Source organism: Bos grunniens, chromosome 21 (genome assembly GCF_055505025.1).
Source record: "Bos grunniens cultivar Pamir isolate PY7600 chromosome 21, Bosgru_T2T1.0, whole genome shotgun sequence".
Classification (NCBI taxonomy): Eukaryota; Metazoa; Chordata; class Mammalia; order Artiodactyla; family Bovidae; genus Bos; species Bos grunniens.
Window position 1 is genome coordinate 34,243,427 of NC_141185.1, and position 14,103 is coordinate 34,257,529.

Genomic DNA, 14,103 nt, shown 5'->3' on the forward strand with positions numbered 1-14,103 from the left:
GGCCACCACCTTAACTCCTGGTTTCCCCCCACCCTTTATCCCTTCCTTGGATGACTTTCCTGAGACTGATGTTTAGTCTTCTGTAATGATGCCTGCAAGTGTATCACCTATCAGGCAGAAATAGATCACTCTTTGGGCTTCCCTGGTAGCTCAGCTGGTAAAGAATCCACCTGCAATACCAGGGACCCTGGTTCGATTCCTGGGTCGGAAAGATTCCCTGGAGAAGGGCATTGCAACCAACTCCAGTATTCTTGCTTGGAGAATCCCCATGGACAGAGCCTGGTGAGCTTCAGTCCATGCATTTGCAAAGAGTTGGACATGACTGGGTGACTAAGCACACACACACAAGTGTATCACCCAAGCATGTTTCTCCCTTCTATAGAGTAATCCCTACTCTAAACCCATGTCAATAAAATTCTTTGGATTTCTTTAATGTAGCATAGACATTATGTTGCATATTAAAACAGACTGAAGTTCCAATTCCTCTTTCAAGTGCAGCATGATTATTACTAGCTGTACAGTATTGGAATTCTGAAAATCTCTTCTAAACTTGATTGTTTCTTCAATATTCCCTGAGTTCATTTCCAGTGTGGACTGATGACTGACCTTGAAGGAAATGAACTAGAAGGCATGCACATTATTACAGACTGCAGCTACTTGGAGAGGACTACTGAAGATAAAATTTGAAGTCCCTGTGCCAAACTGAGCAGCCATCCAACCTGATGGGTTAATATAAAATTTACTCCATTTTATAGGGTGGGCTTCCGCTGCTCTTCACACAAAAACTTTTCATCTACTGCAGGAAGAAGACTGTGCCCATGAAGCTGATGAGCTGCTGATACATTGAGGACAGAAGATTTTGACAAAATCCCAAGCCACTGCAGGTCACATACTCCTTGACACAACTGGGACTCATCAGGGGGCAAGGTAGGATATGGAAATCCTGAGCTATCATCATTTAGTTGAAGGAGAACCTGAGATGAACTACATGATTCTAATGAATTTTCTGCTAACTTAATGCAAGTAGGGAAAGTGGATCACCACAGCCCATGTCCTTCTGGAGGCTGCAGTTCTAGAGGCTCATCAAACTTACAGTATGGATTTCTCCCCAGTGCCTCCTTCTCCCTGCTTAACTCAATCCCTTCCTTCTTTCCAAGCCTGTCTCAAGCTCCCCTTCCCTCATAAACTTTGTTCAACTCCTATGGCCCTCAGAGATTGTTCCCTTATCTTCACTCTTATTTAACTTACTGTCTTTCACTTTACTGGGAAATTAGAAGATGACTTAAAATTAATTTCTAGGAAGCCACCAATTCAGAAAGCTGACTACACATGAATCTCAGAAATATATTTTGTGTATCTCTGCTTACAGCTGTTTTTGGTTATATATAATGTAAGAATTATTGACGTTAAGTTACAAAGTGTTGGGAATAACAAAAATAGAAATAGCAAAACTGGAGTTCTAGGAGTTCCTATAAGAATGTGTAAAAGTGGGCAGCATTCCAAAAGGATAGAGCTCTCATGTTAAGTGAAATCACCCTCCTGCCAGTTGTTTACTACCTATTGCCCCAGGAAAAGTGACTGAGTGTGGCCAAGAGGTCCGAGGTACCAACCAGAACTCAGCTAATTATGCCAGCACCTGTATCCTTATGCAGTAAGTAACAGATGTATGTATTTTTGCAGTGAAGACAAATTTTAATCATAGATGAGTAACCTGGTCACTGTTTCCCAGTAACATAAAATACTGACAGTTGTTTGACATTTAACTTGTATATTTAACATATTTTTCCATTGGCTTTTTGATTCTTACCTTTCTGCCTAACTAGGTTGTAAACCCCACTGAAAGTACAGTTTTGCTATTTCTATTTTTGCTATTCACAACACACAACTGAATGTTCTGGGCAAAACAGACTGTCAATACAGTATTCATTTGCCATTGCTGATAATAGTCTAAGCAAACACTGATTGGAGTGCTAAAATGTTTGCAAAGCCTCTTCTTGAGGAGAAAGGTGGTTTTACCTGATAATTCCCTTGTAGCCCACAATCACACATAGAAGTAAAATCGATTTCTAGATGAGTAAGAATAATAACTTAAACTGTCTAATGTGAATAATAGGATATTAAGTCTATCATTTATTCTACTGTGATTCAAACTATTTAGATCTAAGTTATCACTACCCCAGACTTTTTCTGGAGATTTTAATCTTAGACTATCTTATAGCTATTTATAGTCAGTAGCTCAAATGGCTGGAAGATAATTCAAGTCTTACAGGTTTTCCTAGAAAAATCTGAGAAAAAAGAAAGCTAAATCATTGAGCTTTATTTCCCCTCAAAATAATATTTAATGAATTGTTATATCTTTAATTTTTGTAAGGTAAATATAGACAAATAGTTACACAACTTTTGCATTTACCATGAAATTTCTATGGAGGATGTTGTATATCATAGCATTCAATGTCTGCCATACAGTAACCTAACATTAGACATTTCTTTAAAAGTTTGAAGGTAGAAAAACTTTTGGTTTCCATAAGAAATTATATGTATTCTACTCTTGTATACATCCTTGACTTGGATACAAGGAAACATACATAGTTTTTATGCTCAATCCCAAAAACCATATTGAGCTTTATTATTGGTGCATCTGTTTTCTCTCCTTAGCTATGTTTCTGTATTGTTATATTTTACTACTTTTTTAAAATATTTATCATTTTAGAAACTAACAAATCCTTTCTGAAAGGAGGTAGTGAACAAATGTATTAAAATTGAAGTCACTTAACACTAAATGAACAGGCAAGCTCTCAGTGAAAGTTGTCCTAGTACCCGTATGAGCAATGCTGTGACACTCCCCTTTGAACTCCAACTGGGCAGGCCTCTGAAAAGAGTGGATGATAAGAAGCTGTTTAAGAAAGCACACCAAACCAGGCTAAAATAAGTAGTTGTACCAGGGGCTACCAGAGTAAATGCTTTTAGACAATGCTGAACTTATTTCACTTAGCATGATACCCTCAAGGTTCATCCATGTTGTTGCAAATGGCAGGATTTCCTTCATATTTTATGGCTAAACACACACACAAATCTCATTTCCTTAATATGTTCACTCACTGATAGTTTGTTTTCATACCTTGGTTATTGTGAATAATGCTGTAATGAACATTCAGTGTAGATATCTCTTTAAAATAGTAATTTTACTTTTTTCAGATATATACCCAAAGTGGAATTGATGGATCATATAGTAGTTCTATTTTTAACTTTTAAAGGAATCTCCATACTGTGTTCCATATTGACTGTACCAATATACATTTTCAACAGTGTACCAGCGTTCCCTTTTCTCCACATCCTCATCAGCATTTCTCTATCTTTTTGATAACAGTCATTCTAACAGGTCTAATATAATATCTCATTGCTGATCTGATTCCCATTTCCCAGATGATCAGTGATGTTGAGCACCTTTTTATGTGTTTGTTACATGTCAATGAATCACATCTCAATAAGGCTGGGGTGGGAGGGGAGAAAATGAACCTCTTTCTGCTGCTACATGCAGAAAAACAGCAGCTGAAAGGGATCTTGGAGATTGAAACATAGGCAAGGTAACGCAGTTTGCTCAAGAAAGCCCAGATAGGTAGTACAGCACTAATTATGGAAAGGGTTTCTTGAATACCAGTGTCGTTTTCTTCGATTTACTCCCAACTGACTTTTTTCTTCTTTTTAAACATTTACTTACCCTTTTAATGAAATTTTATTGGAGTATAGTTGTTTTATGGGCTTCTGTGGTGGCTCAGATGGTAAAGAATCCACCTGCAATGCAGGAGACCTGGGTTTGATCCTTGGGTTGGGAAGATCCCCTAGAGGAGGGCATGGCAACCCACTCCAGTATTCTTGCCTGGAGAATTCCACTGACAGGGGAGCCTGGCGGTCCACAGTCCATGGCATCGCAATAGTCATGACTGAGCAACTAACACTTGCACTTCACTTTAGCCGTTTAATAACGTTGTGTTAGTTTCTACTGTACAGCAAAGTGAATCGGCTACACATATACATATATCCACTCATTTTTGGATCTCTTTCCAATTTAGGTCACCACAAAGTATCCAGTAGAGCGCCCTTGCTATACAGTAGGTTCTCATTGGTTATTTTTATACATATTCTAAGTCACTTCAGTCGTGTCTGACTCTCTGCAACCCCATGGACTGTAGCTTGCCAGGCTCCTCTGTCCATGGGATTCTCCAGGCAAGAATACTGGAGTGGGTTGCCATGCCCCCCCTCAGGGGATCTTCCTGATCCAGGGATCGAACCCTGGATTCGATCCTGGAGTCTCTTATGTCTCCTGCATTGGCAGGTGGGTTCTTTACCACTCGTGCCACCTGGGAAGTCCCATAGTGTATATATGTCAAATCTCCCAATTCCTCCCACCACCGCCCCCCTTTTCCCCTTGGTGTCCATACATTTATTCCCTATGCCTGTGTCTCTACTTCTGCTTTGCAAATAGGATCATCTGTATTATTTTTCTAGATTCCACATATATGTGTTAATATATATTTATTTTCTGACTTACTTCACTCTTATGACAGTCTCCATGTCCATCCACATCTCTACAAATGACCCAATTTTGTTCTTTTTATGACTGAGTAATATTCCATTGTATATATGTGTCTTTTCACTTCTTAGGCCATGTTATCTGAAGGTCTGGGCCAAGATAGGCTAAGCAACAGGATAGCCACAGGTTCAAGATTTTCTGGAGCCAAGGAGAAACTCTTTGCAGCCCTGGATAGGGAAGAAATTATTAGGCCTCACTGTTTCTGGGTCAGAGACCCTGGATAATAATAATTCTTTCTATATGTTCAGTGACATCTCTGAGTGCCCAGTAATATGAGTGTCAAAAAGGCAAAATCACAGATCATTCTTACTTGCCATCACTTTGAGCCATGGTGAGATGTTCATGATTATTTATTATCCAGACAAATTTGGACAGGAGAGCCCAAGACCAAGACTGATGTTTAGCCATGTGGGAAAGGGCTGGAAAGTCCCCCCAGGGCTGTCAAGAAAAATATCCATTTCTGAAGAAGTCAGTACAGAAACAAATGTAGAGGTTGTCAAGGACAGAATTTGGAAAGTCAAGCCAGGAGGATAATTTTTATTACAAGTGAACATCTGATCTTACAAAAGAAACTTCTCTATTTTTAAAATAAATTTTAGTTTTTTGAGAAACTTACAGAGACCCTGTGCAGAAAATAGAGAATTCCTATATACCCCTTATCCCCATAGTTTCTACTATTATTAACAACTTGCATTAATGTGGTATATTTGTGCAACTGATAAATTAATTGATACTATTATCTAATGACCATAGATTATATTAGGATTTACTGTTTGTCTTGTACAGGTCACTGGGTTTTCACAGGTGTGTGATATCAGTGTAGTAAAACTATACTATGCTGCTGCTGCTGCTGCTAAGTCGCTTCAGTCGTGTCCGACTCTGTGCGACCCCATAGACAGCAGCCCACCAGGCTCCTCTGTCCATGGGATTCTCCAGGCAAGAACACTGGAGTGGGTTGCCATTTCCTCCTCCAATGCATGAAAGTGAAAAGTCAAAGTGAAGTCGCTCAGTCGTGTCCGACTCCTAGCGACCCCATGAACTGTAGCCCACCAGGCTCCTCCGTCCATGGGATTTTCCAGGCAAGAGTACTGGAGTGGGGTGCCATTGCCTGTAAAGTACTGTAATGGTGGCTACATAACATTAATGCAAGATGATAATAACAGGAGATATTATGGGGGTGAGAGGTATATAGGAACTCTCTACTTTCTGTATGATGTCTCTGTAAACTGCTCTATAGATTAGTTTGAGACTTGTAGACACAGGTAATCCTCAGATGGGAATATTAGCTATACTGAGAGGACCTCATAGTTGCTATGTCGGTGCTGTTATGGTCTATTGATAGTTACTAGTAGTGGCTCAACATGCAACATGTTTGTTCTGAAGAGTCTTAACTAGTTTCATGGATAGAGAAAGGTCTTGAAAACAATTACTGCAACTGTAAACCAAAGAAACTGTCCAGGTTCATAGTGAACAATAAAATATTGATTACACATTGACTTGGTAAGCCCTGGTTGCAAATGTAAATTAGTAAACTGCTATCAACAAATTTTCTTAAAATGTAAAGGAAATATTGTGTTCAATGATGTGTGAAAACAAAGGAAAAATACAGACTTTTTAGTGTATTTGAATAGCATTCTAAAATCAGCTACACAGTAGAATAAGACAAACCATCACTTTATTTTACTTCATTTCCAGATATGAAGGGTAAAGATTGTATGGAATCTTGTAGGAATTTTAAGAGAATCAAATAAGATGAATTTATTAATGTTTTCATCACCTATTATTTTAATTATTTCAGTGAATAAAAAAATAAGTCAAACACAGCTCTAGACTTCACGTAGCTTGTACTTTAGAAAACAATAGTACAATTACAAATATCACTGTGAAACAAAGGCTGTTAAGGTAACTGACTTAAAGAGGATACCAGCATGGAGCTGCAGAGCAAGGCTTAGCTATCGTTCACTGTAAAGTACAAGATAGTAAATATTTTAATCTTGTGGACTATACAATATCTTTTGTAACTACTCAATTCTGCTTTTGTAGCACAAAAGCAACCACAGATGGTATGTAAAAGAAGGAACATGGCTGTGTCCCAATAAATATTTATAAAAACTAGTGGCTGGCCAGATTTGTTCTGTGGCTGTAATCTGTCAACCCCTGCTCCAGGGTCTAAACATGAAGAGAAAGAATATTGTGAAAAATAGTTTTCAAATTACAAAGCTCTGTTCAAATGTCAAGTTATTATTCATTGAGTTTATTGAAAACTGATACAGTGTCTAACTTGATGCTAATGCACAACTAATAGTCCCTGGCTGATAAGCCAATTTGTTGCCAGGTGAATCAAGGGAGTCATAATAATTAAGGGTAATAAACCACATTCAACCTTTTCTTAAAGGAAAGGGAGGAGGAAACATATCCTTCATATTTCTTTTATCTTTTTCAAAGGGCTTTATCTTCCCAAGAGTTTAGCGAATTTTAAATACAGCTTTGTCACTTCTCCCTGATGAACTTGGGGATTTAATCTAATTCCCAACTTAATATGTGAACCTCCTATCCCCTCTACCCCTCCCTACCTCTGCTAATTGCACTTGAATCCTAACCCTTCCTGGTGCTAAATGAGGAATTACATGAGTTTTGAAAGTTCAGCCAGTGGCATCTTAGTTTGGCAAGTCTCGCCAAGTTCTAACTCCGATTTTTTTTTCTCTTTCTCTTTCTCAGTGATGCAAGCTTATTCAAGTCTGCCTCTCTTTAAAACTTGATTTCCAGTTTTCAGATTTCAGAAAGTAGGTCTTTTGTCTCTCACATTTGGAGCCAAGTAGATGTCTTAGTTGCTCCGTGGAACATTTTATTATCATGAGACTAAACAGTTGACTCATTGGAAAAGACTCTGATGGTGGGAGGGATTGGGGGCAGGAGAAGGGGACGACGGAGAATGAGATGGCTGGATGGCATCACTGACTCGATGGACGTGAGTCTGAGTGAACTCCGGGAGTTGGTGATGGACATGGAGGCCTGGCGTGCTGCGATTCATGGGGTCGCAAAGAGTCAGACACGACTGAGCTACTGAACTGAAACAGCTGTAAGTTTTTGAACTTGCGCAGTTTGCCCACCATAGTGATCTCAATGGCAATTCAGTGTCTACTACTTGATGCTAAAATTTGGCTCCTTGAACCACAAATCTATTTTAACAACTTAGACATCTTGACAATTATTTCCAATAATATATATGGAGTAGATATGTAAAATGTTAGCAACCTATTTACCCCATAGTGGAAATCATTAGCACAAGGGGTTTCAAGTGAAGTTACTCATGTTTCTTACTCACTATAATTGATTACCATTATTTGTTTCTGTCCCTTTGTGCATGCATGTTCAATTGCTTCAGTCGTGTCTGAATCTTTGTAACCCCATGGACTGTAGCCTGCCAGGCTCCTCTGTCCATGGCATTCTCCAGGCAAGAATACTGGAGTGGGTTGCCATGCCGTCCTCCAGGAGATCTTCCCGATCCAGGGATTGAACCCATGTCTCCTCTGTCTCCTGCACTGTAGGTGGATTCTTTACCCACTGAGCCACCTGGGAAGCCCTTCTGTCCCTTTATTTGCAGCTTATTTGAAAGTATGATTACTACTGTTCCAAAACAATGCTTTGCAGGGAATTCATATGTGAATAGAAGTAGAAAATGTCATAGCTATGCTAATAACTCCTATGCAAAATCTCAAGATTTGACAAATCCTTTCATCCTATTCTTAAAAGCATCATATTACTAATATGTGTGTTTCACCTCTTTAACAAGGTCCATCTGCATGCATCTTTACATTTATTGCTTCTTATTTATATCATCTTCCCAGATTTATTTCAAACATTAAATGTCTTCTAACTAACGTAAAGTAAGAATCAGTAGCCCATTTTACAATTTTTTACTTGGTGATTTTTCACCAGTATTTTCCATTATTTTAAGAGCTTTAATTCTGCCAGACAGCTAGGTGAAGTTCTGCAATCTATACCTCATACTTGACATTCCAATTCTACAGTGTAAATGTAATGCCTACTCTCATATCAGTAGCTGATTACAATCTCTTAGTGGGTAGGAACCAGAGCTGTTTAATTTTCTATGTGCAGCTCTCAGATGGCAATAAGTTCAGAGATTCACCAAAAGTATTTACAGAATGATAAATAGTTTTTGTAGCAAAATACCCAGTAAAGTGAAAAATTATTAATTTTATCCCATCTTAAGTTCAGAGAGAGAAGGAACTAATGGAAGATGCATGTGTAGCTGTCTTGGTCCTGAGGCAAAGAGAGCCTCTGTGCCTGCACAGATTATAGAAAATAATCATGTGAGCATCACCCCGGAATATGCACCATCCTGATAATAGAATTGGAAATCATGTTCCACAAGGAATATTTACTGCTCTAGTATAGGAATACTGAGCTTCTTAACTGGAAAAGAGACTCAAAAAGCCTACTAAAAGTTTTTCAAGTTTTAGCTAGTGGGCCACATTTAAGTAAAGGATACTCTTATCCACAACTGGAAAACGCTTTGAATTATTAACCTCATGACTCTGGGCATGCTTGCTAGTTCCCTCTGGTAGAAACATTCTATATGTATATGATGAAAAGCAACTGAGGCATCAGAACTGGCAGCACAGCCCAGGAGCTTTCAGGAAAGAAATGGCCAAAGGGCTTTGTTTTAAATAAGCTATTTATTCGGGGGCAGGGGACTTGTTTTTCACATTTTCCCTTTTGTGTCTCGTTATCTTTTAGTCTATTTAAGAATTCGCATATTTTAATTGGATATCTCCAAACAGGAAACTGACATGTGGAACTGAATTTTATTACCATGAAATTATAGAATTTGGGGGGAAAGTAGACCAAATTAGCATCCATTAATAATTTAATATTTTTGATAAATACAAGTTGGTATATATTAGGATTATAATAAATGACAGAGTGATTTAGACATGTCATTTAGTTTGAGGATTTTTATGCTAGTACAGTGATTAGAGATATATATATTGGTTGAGTTTCTCAAAATTGGTTGGTTATTAACAAATTATAAACTTTTTACTGTTAAGTTTTATAAATATTTATTAACTTGTTCCTAATAGAAACAATGAGCTGAATTAGAGTCATAGACTACCCTCAAAGAACTTAATAGTAGTGTATGTGAGTTCTAGTTTCTCCATCCTTTTGCCAACATTTGGCATGGTTAGTTTTTTAAAACTATAAATATACTAACAGATATGTAAAGATATCTTATTATGTTTTTAAATTTGAATTTCCCTAATGAGTAACGATGAGCAATTTTTGTGGGCTTATCTGCAATTATTTTACTTTCTTTGGACTGTTCATATCATTTGCCTATTTTTTATTGGGTCATTTTTTTCTTATTATTGAGCTTTGGGAGTGCTTTATATATTACTTACATAAGTCCTTTCTCAGATACATGGTTTTAAAATACATTGTCCCAGTATAGAGTTTGTCATTTTATTCCCTTGAGTCTCTTGAAAGCAGAAGTCCTTAATTTTGATGAAGCCATTTTCTAATTTTTTTTCCAAAGATTATGCTTCTATCTAAGAAATTTCTAACCCAAGGTCACAAAGATCTTTTCCTGTGCTTTATTCTAGAAGTCTTATACAGTTTTTCAAGTATGTCTATGATCCATTTTGAATTTCTTTTTGTAGATGACATGAGGTAATAATCAAAGTTTGGTTTTGTGTACGGGTACAAAATTATCCTAGCCCCATTTGGTGAAAAGACTATACTTTTTCACTGAAACACCTTTCAGTTTATTTGAAAGTCAACTGACAACATAAATGTGGGTCTGCTTTTGTACTTTTTATTTGGTTCCCTTCATCTATTTGTCTTTGATGACGTCGGGTACCACTCTGTCTTAATACTGTAACTTTACAATAATTTATTGAGTCAGTTAGTATAACTTCTCTCATTTTGCTTTTCTTTCTCAAAGTTGTCTTGTCTATTTTAGTTCCTTTGCTTTTCTATATGAATTTTAGAAAATTTTGTATCTAAGAAAAATGTGCTGCAATTTTATTCAGAAAGTGATTAATCTATAGATCAAATCAGGGAGAATTAACATCTTAACAACACTGAGTTTTTGAGTTAATGAACATAATATATTCTCTAGTTAAGTCAACTTTAATTTTTCTCAGCAACGTCTTGTCATTTTCAGCACATAAATCTTATACATCTTTCATAGTCTTTTAACCAGAGAACTGAATGTTTTAAAACTATTATGCATGTGTGCGTGCTAAGTCACTTCAGTCATGTCTGAATTTGTGCAACGCTATGGACTGCAGGCCACGAGGCTCCTCTGTCCACGGGGATTCTTCAGGCAAGAGTATTGGAGTGGATTGCCATATCCTCCAGGGGACCTTCCCGACCTAGGGATCGAACCTGCGTCACTTATGTCTCTTGCATTTACAAGCGCCACCTGGGAAGCCCTAAAACTATTGTAAGTGGTATTTAAACTATTTATTTTTCATTGATTTTTGGTACATAGATCTCATAATGTACAGTCTTGTTAAAAATCCCTTATTAGTTCCAACAGGTCTTTTAGTAAATTAACTGTATCTCCTATGTAGATGGTCATATCATCTGAGAAAAAGGCAAGTTTACATCTTTCAAATCTTGATGCCATCTACTCATTAGGCTTACCTATTAATTGATTAGAACAGCAAGTACAATGTTTGATAGTAGTGATTAGAGCAGACATCCTTGCATTACTCCTGATCTCAGGGTGAAAGCATTGTCTTTCATCGTTAAGTACGATATTAATATTATCTGTAGGTTTTTCATAATGCCCTTCATCACGCTGAGCAAGTTCTCTTCTCAGTCTGCCAAGAGTTTTTATTCGGGATAGATTTGGAATGTTGTCAGAAGCTTATTTAGCTTCTATTGAGATGATCATATGGTTTTACTTTTTTAGTCTGTTAATACAGTAAATTACACTGATTGATTTTCTAATGTAAATTCAACATTTCACTCCTGGGATAAATCACATTTGACCACTGTATGTTATCTTTATATATACTATTGTATTGATTTGTAATTTTTAAAAGATTTTTTGCATCTGTGTTTATGAGGAAAATTTTATTTCCCTGCAATATTTTTGTGTGTTTGACATCAGAATAATGCTGGCCTTATAGAATAAGTTGGGAAGTCTTTTTTCCCTTTTGATTTTCTGGGAGATTGCGTGTAGAAAACTCAATAAAATCAAAAGTTTTCTTACTTATTAAAAAACATTGGCAAACCTTTAGCTGGGCTAATAAGGAGATGACTCAAATGATTAAAATCCAGGCTAAAAGGGGGTACATCATGACCAACTTTTCAGAAATAAAAAGGATTATTCAGTTCAGTTGCTCAGTCGTGTCCCACTCTTTGTGACCCCATGGACTGCACACATCAGGCTTCCCTGTCCATCACCAACTTCCTAAGCTTGCTCAAATTCATGTCCATCGAGTTAGTGATGCCATCCAACCATCTCATCCTCTGTCATCCCCTTTTCCTCCTGCCTTCAATCCTTCCCAGCATCAGGGTCTTTTCAAATGAGTCAGTTCTTTGCATCAGGTGGCCAAAGTACTGGAACTTTAGCTTCCCAGCATCAGTCCGTCCAAAGAATATTATGGACTGATTTCCTTTAGGATTGACTCGTTTGATCTCCTTGCAGTGCAAGGGACTCTCAAAAGTCTTCTCCAACACCACAGTTCAAAAGCATCAATTCAATCAAAAACAATCGAAAAGGATTATAAGGAACTACAAACAACCGAATACTAACAAATTAGATAATGTGGATGAACTAGATAAAACCACAGAAAGACATAAATGACTGAAACTGACACACAAGAAATAGAAAATCTGAAGAGATTTGTAAAATAATTAGATTAGTAATTTTAAAACTTCCTGAGGGGCGACATAGAAGTTGGGAAGTAGAAAGTACAAGCTATTGTGTTTAAGCTAGCTGGTCATTTCACATGTAAAGCTGTCTGTACACTACCCAAAATACTTACTGGGGGCAGGCAGAACATAACAATTAATAGGTACCCAAAAAAAGCTGACAAAGATATTTTTCCCCAGAGATGATTTCCTGGGTGGGGAAGATCCCCTGAAGTAGAAAATGGCAACCCACTCCAGTATTCTTGCCTGGGAAATCCCATGGACAGAGGATCCTGGCGGGCTACAGTCCACAGGGTTGCAAATAGTTGGATACTACTGAGAATGCACGTATATACAGGAGTATACACATTTAATTAACTGATGTTATTATTCTTATTTTTTTCTTAAGAGAAAAAAAACCCAACAGGAATATAAAGAAAAATAGTATGTTAATTTAATTTAACTCTATTTTATATCATATAAGCAGCATCTAGTAAATACCATATATAATTTCTAATGCCTGAGAAAGAAGGAGAATCAACTAGAATTGTAACTATTTGTCATTCTTTTGGGCTTCCCTCATAGCTCAGTTGATAAAGGATCTGCCTGCAATGCAGGAGATCCAGGTTCAATTTCTGGGTTGGGAAGATACCATGGAGAAGGAAATGGCAATCCACTCCAGTATTCTTGCTTGGAAAATCCCACAGACAGAGGAGCCTGGCAGGCTACAGTCCACGGGGTCACAAAAGCCGGACACTACTTAGCGACTAAACCACCACCAGTCATTCTTTTTGGGCTTTGTGAAAATTTTCACACATACAGGAAATAATGCCACTGTCATATAATTAGGACATCTCTGAAATGGAGATTTAAAAGGTAGAGGGGAAAAAAAGTCAGAAGAGTTTTTGAATTTCACAGAGGAGAAAAAAGTCAGAAGTTTTTTTGAATTCCACAGCAGAATAAATTGTCTCAGGTACTGTGCAAAGACCAGACTCTTTGGAAAAGACCTTGATGCTGGGAAAGATTGAAGGCGGGAGGAGAAGGAGACTACAGAGAAAGAGATGGTTGGATGGCATCACCGACTCCATGGACGTGAGTTTGAGCAAGCTCATGTTGGTGATGAGTTGGTGATGGACAGGGAGACCTGGTGTGCCGCAGTCCATGGGGTCACAAAGACTCCGACACGACTGAGCGACTGAAATGAACTGAACTGACTGACCGTGCAAAGTAATCAGAACACGTACAATGCTGTAAACTACTATAAACACACAGATCCACCCATATTCACCCTGTATGGCCTTCCTTCAAAAGGACAGTCTTAGAGACCTGTGCTCTTGGACTCTTTTTTCAATAGAAATTGAGGAAGGGCTGTCCCAGAATTTCAGGCAAAGCTTTACTGGGGCTTATACTGTGGCAAAGGGAAGCTGAAGCAAGAGTCAGGAGCCAAAGTTCGCTCCCCAGGAGTGGGAGCTGGACCCTAAAACGTGGAGAGGATTGGGATCCAGTGGTGAGACGCGAAGCGTCTTGCAGAGGCCCTGCCAGCTGGGGTGTGCAGGGATCATGCGCAGTCCGCCTGCCCCCGCCCACCCACGCCTTTGCGCCCAGCACTTCAAAGATGGTGG

General features: G+C 38.1%; 1 protein-coding gene across 14 annotated transcripts in view; it reads left to right on the forward strand.

Moving 5' to 3' along the window:
- Positions 1-14,103, forward strand: part of LOC147349347 (uncharacterized) — a 690,773-nt gene that overhangs the window by 261,741 nt on the left and 414,929 nt on the right. For 13 of the 14 annotated variants that reach the window (XR_015150389.1, XR_015150391.1, XR_015150388.1 and 10 more), the window contains one exon: positions 803-927. The gene's annotated coding sequence lies outside the window, so the exon portion shown is untranslated. Of the gene's footprint in view, positions 1-802; positions 928-10,905; positions 11,894-14,103 lie in introns of those variants that run through there. The other variant, XR_015150400.1, reaches the window with a different exon arrangement.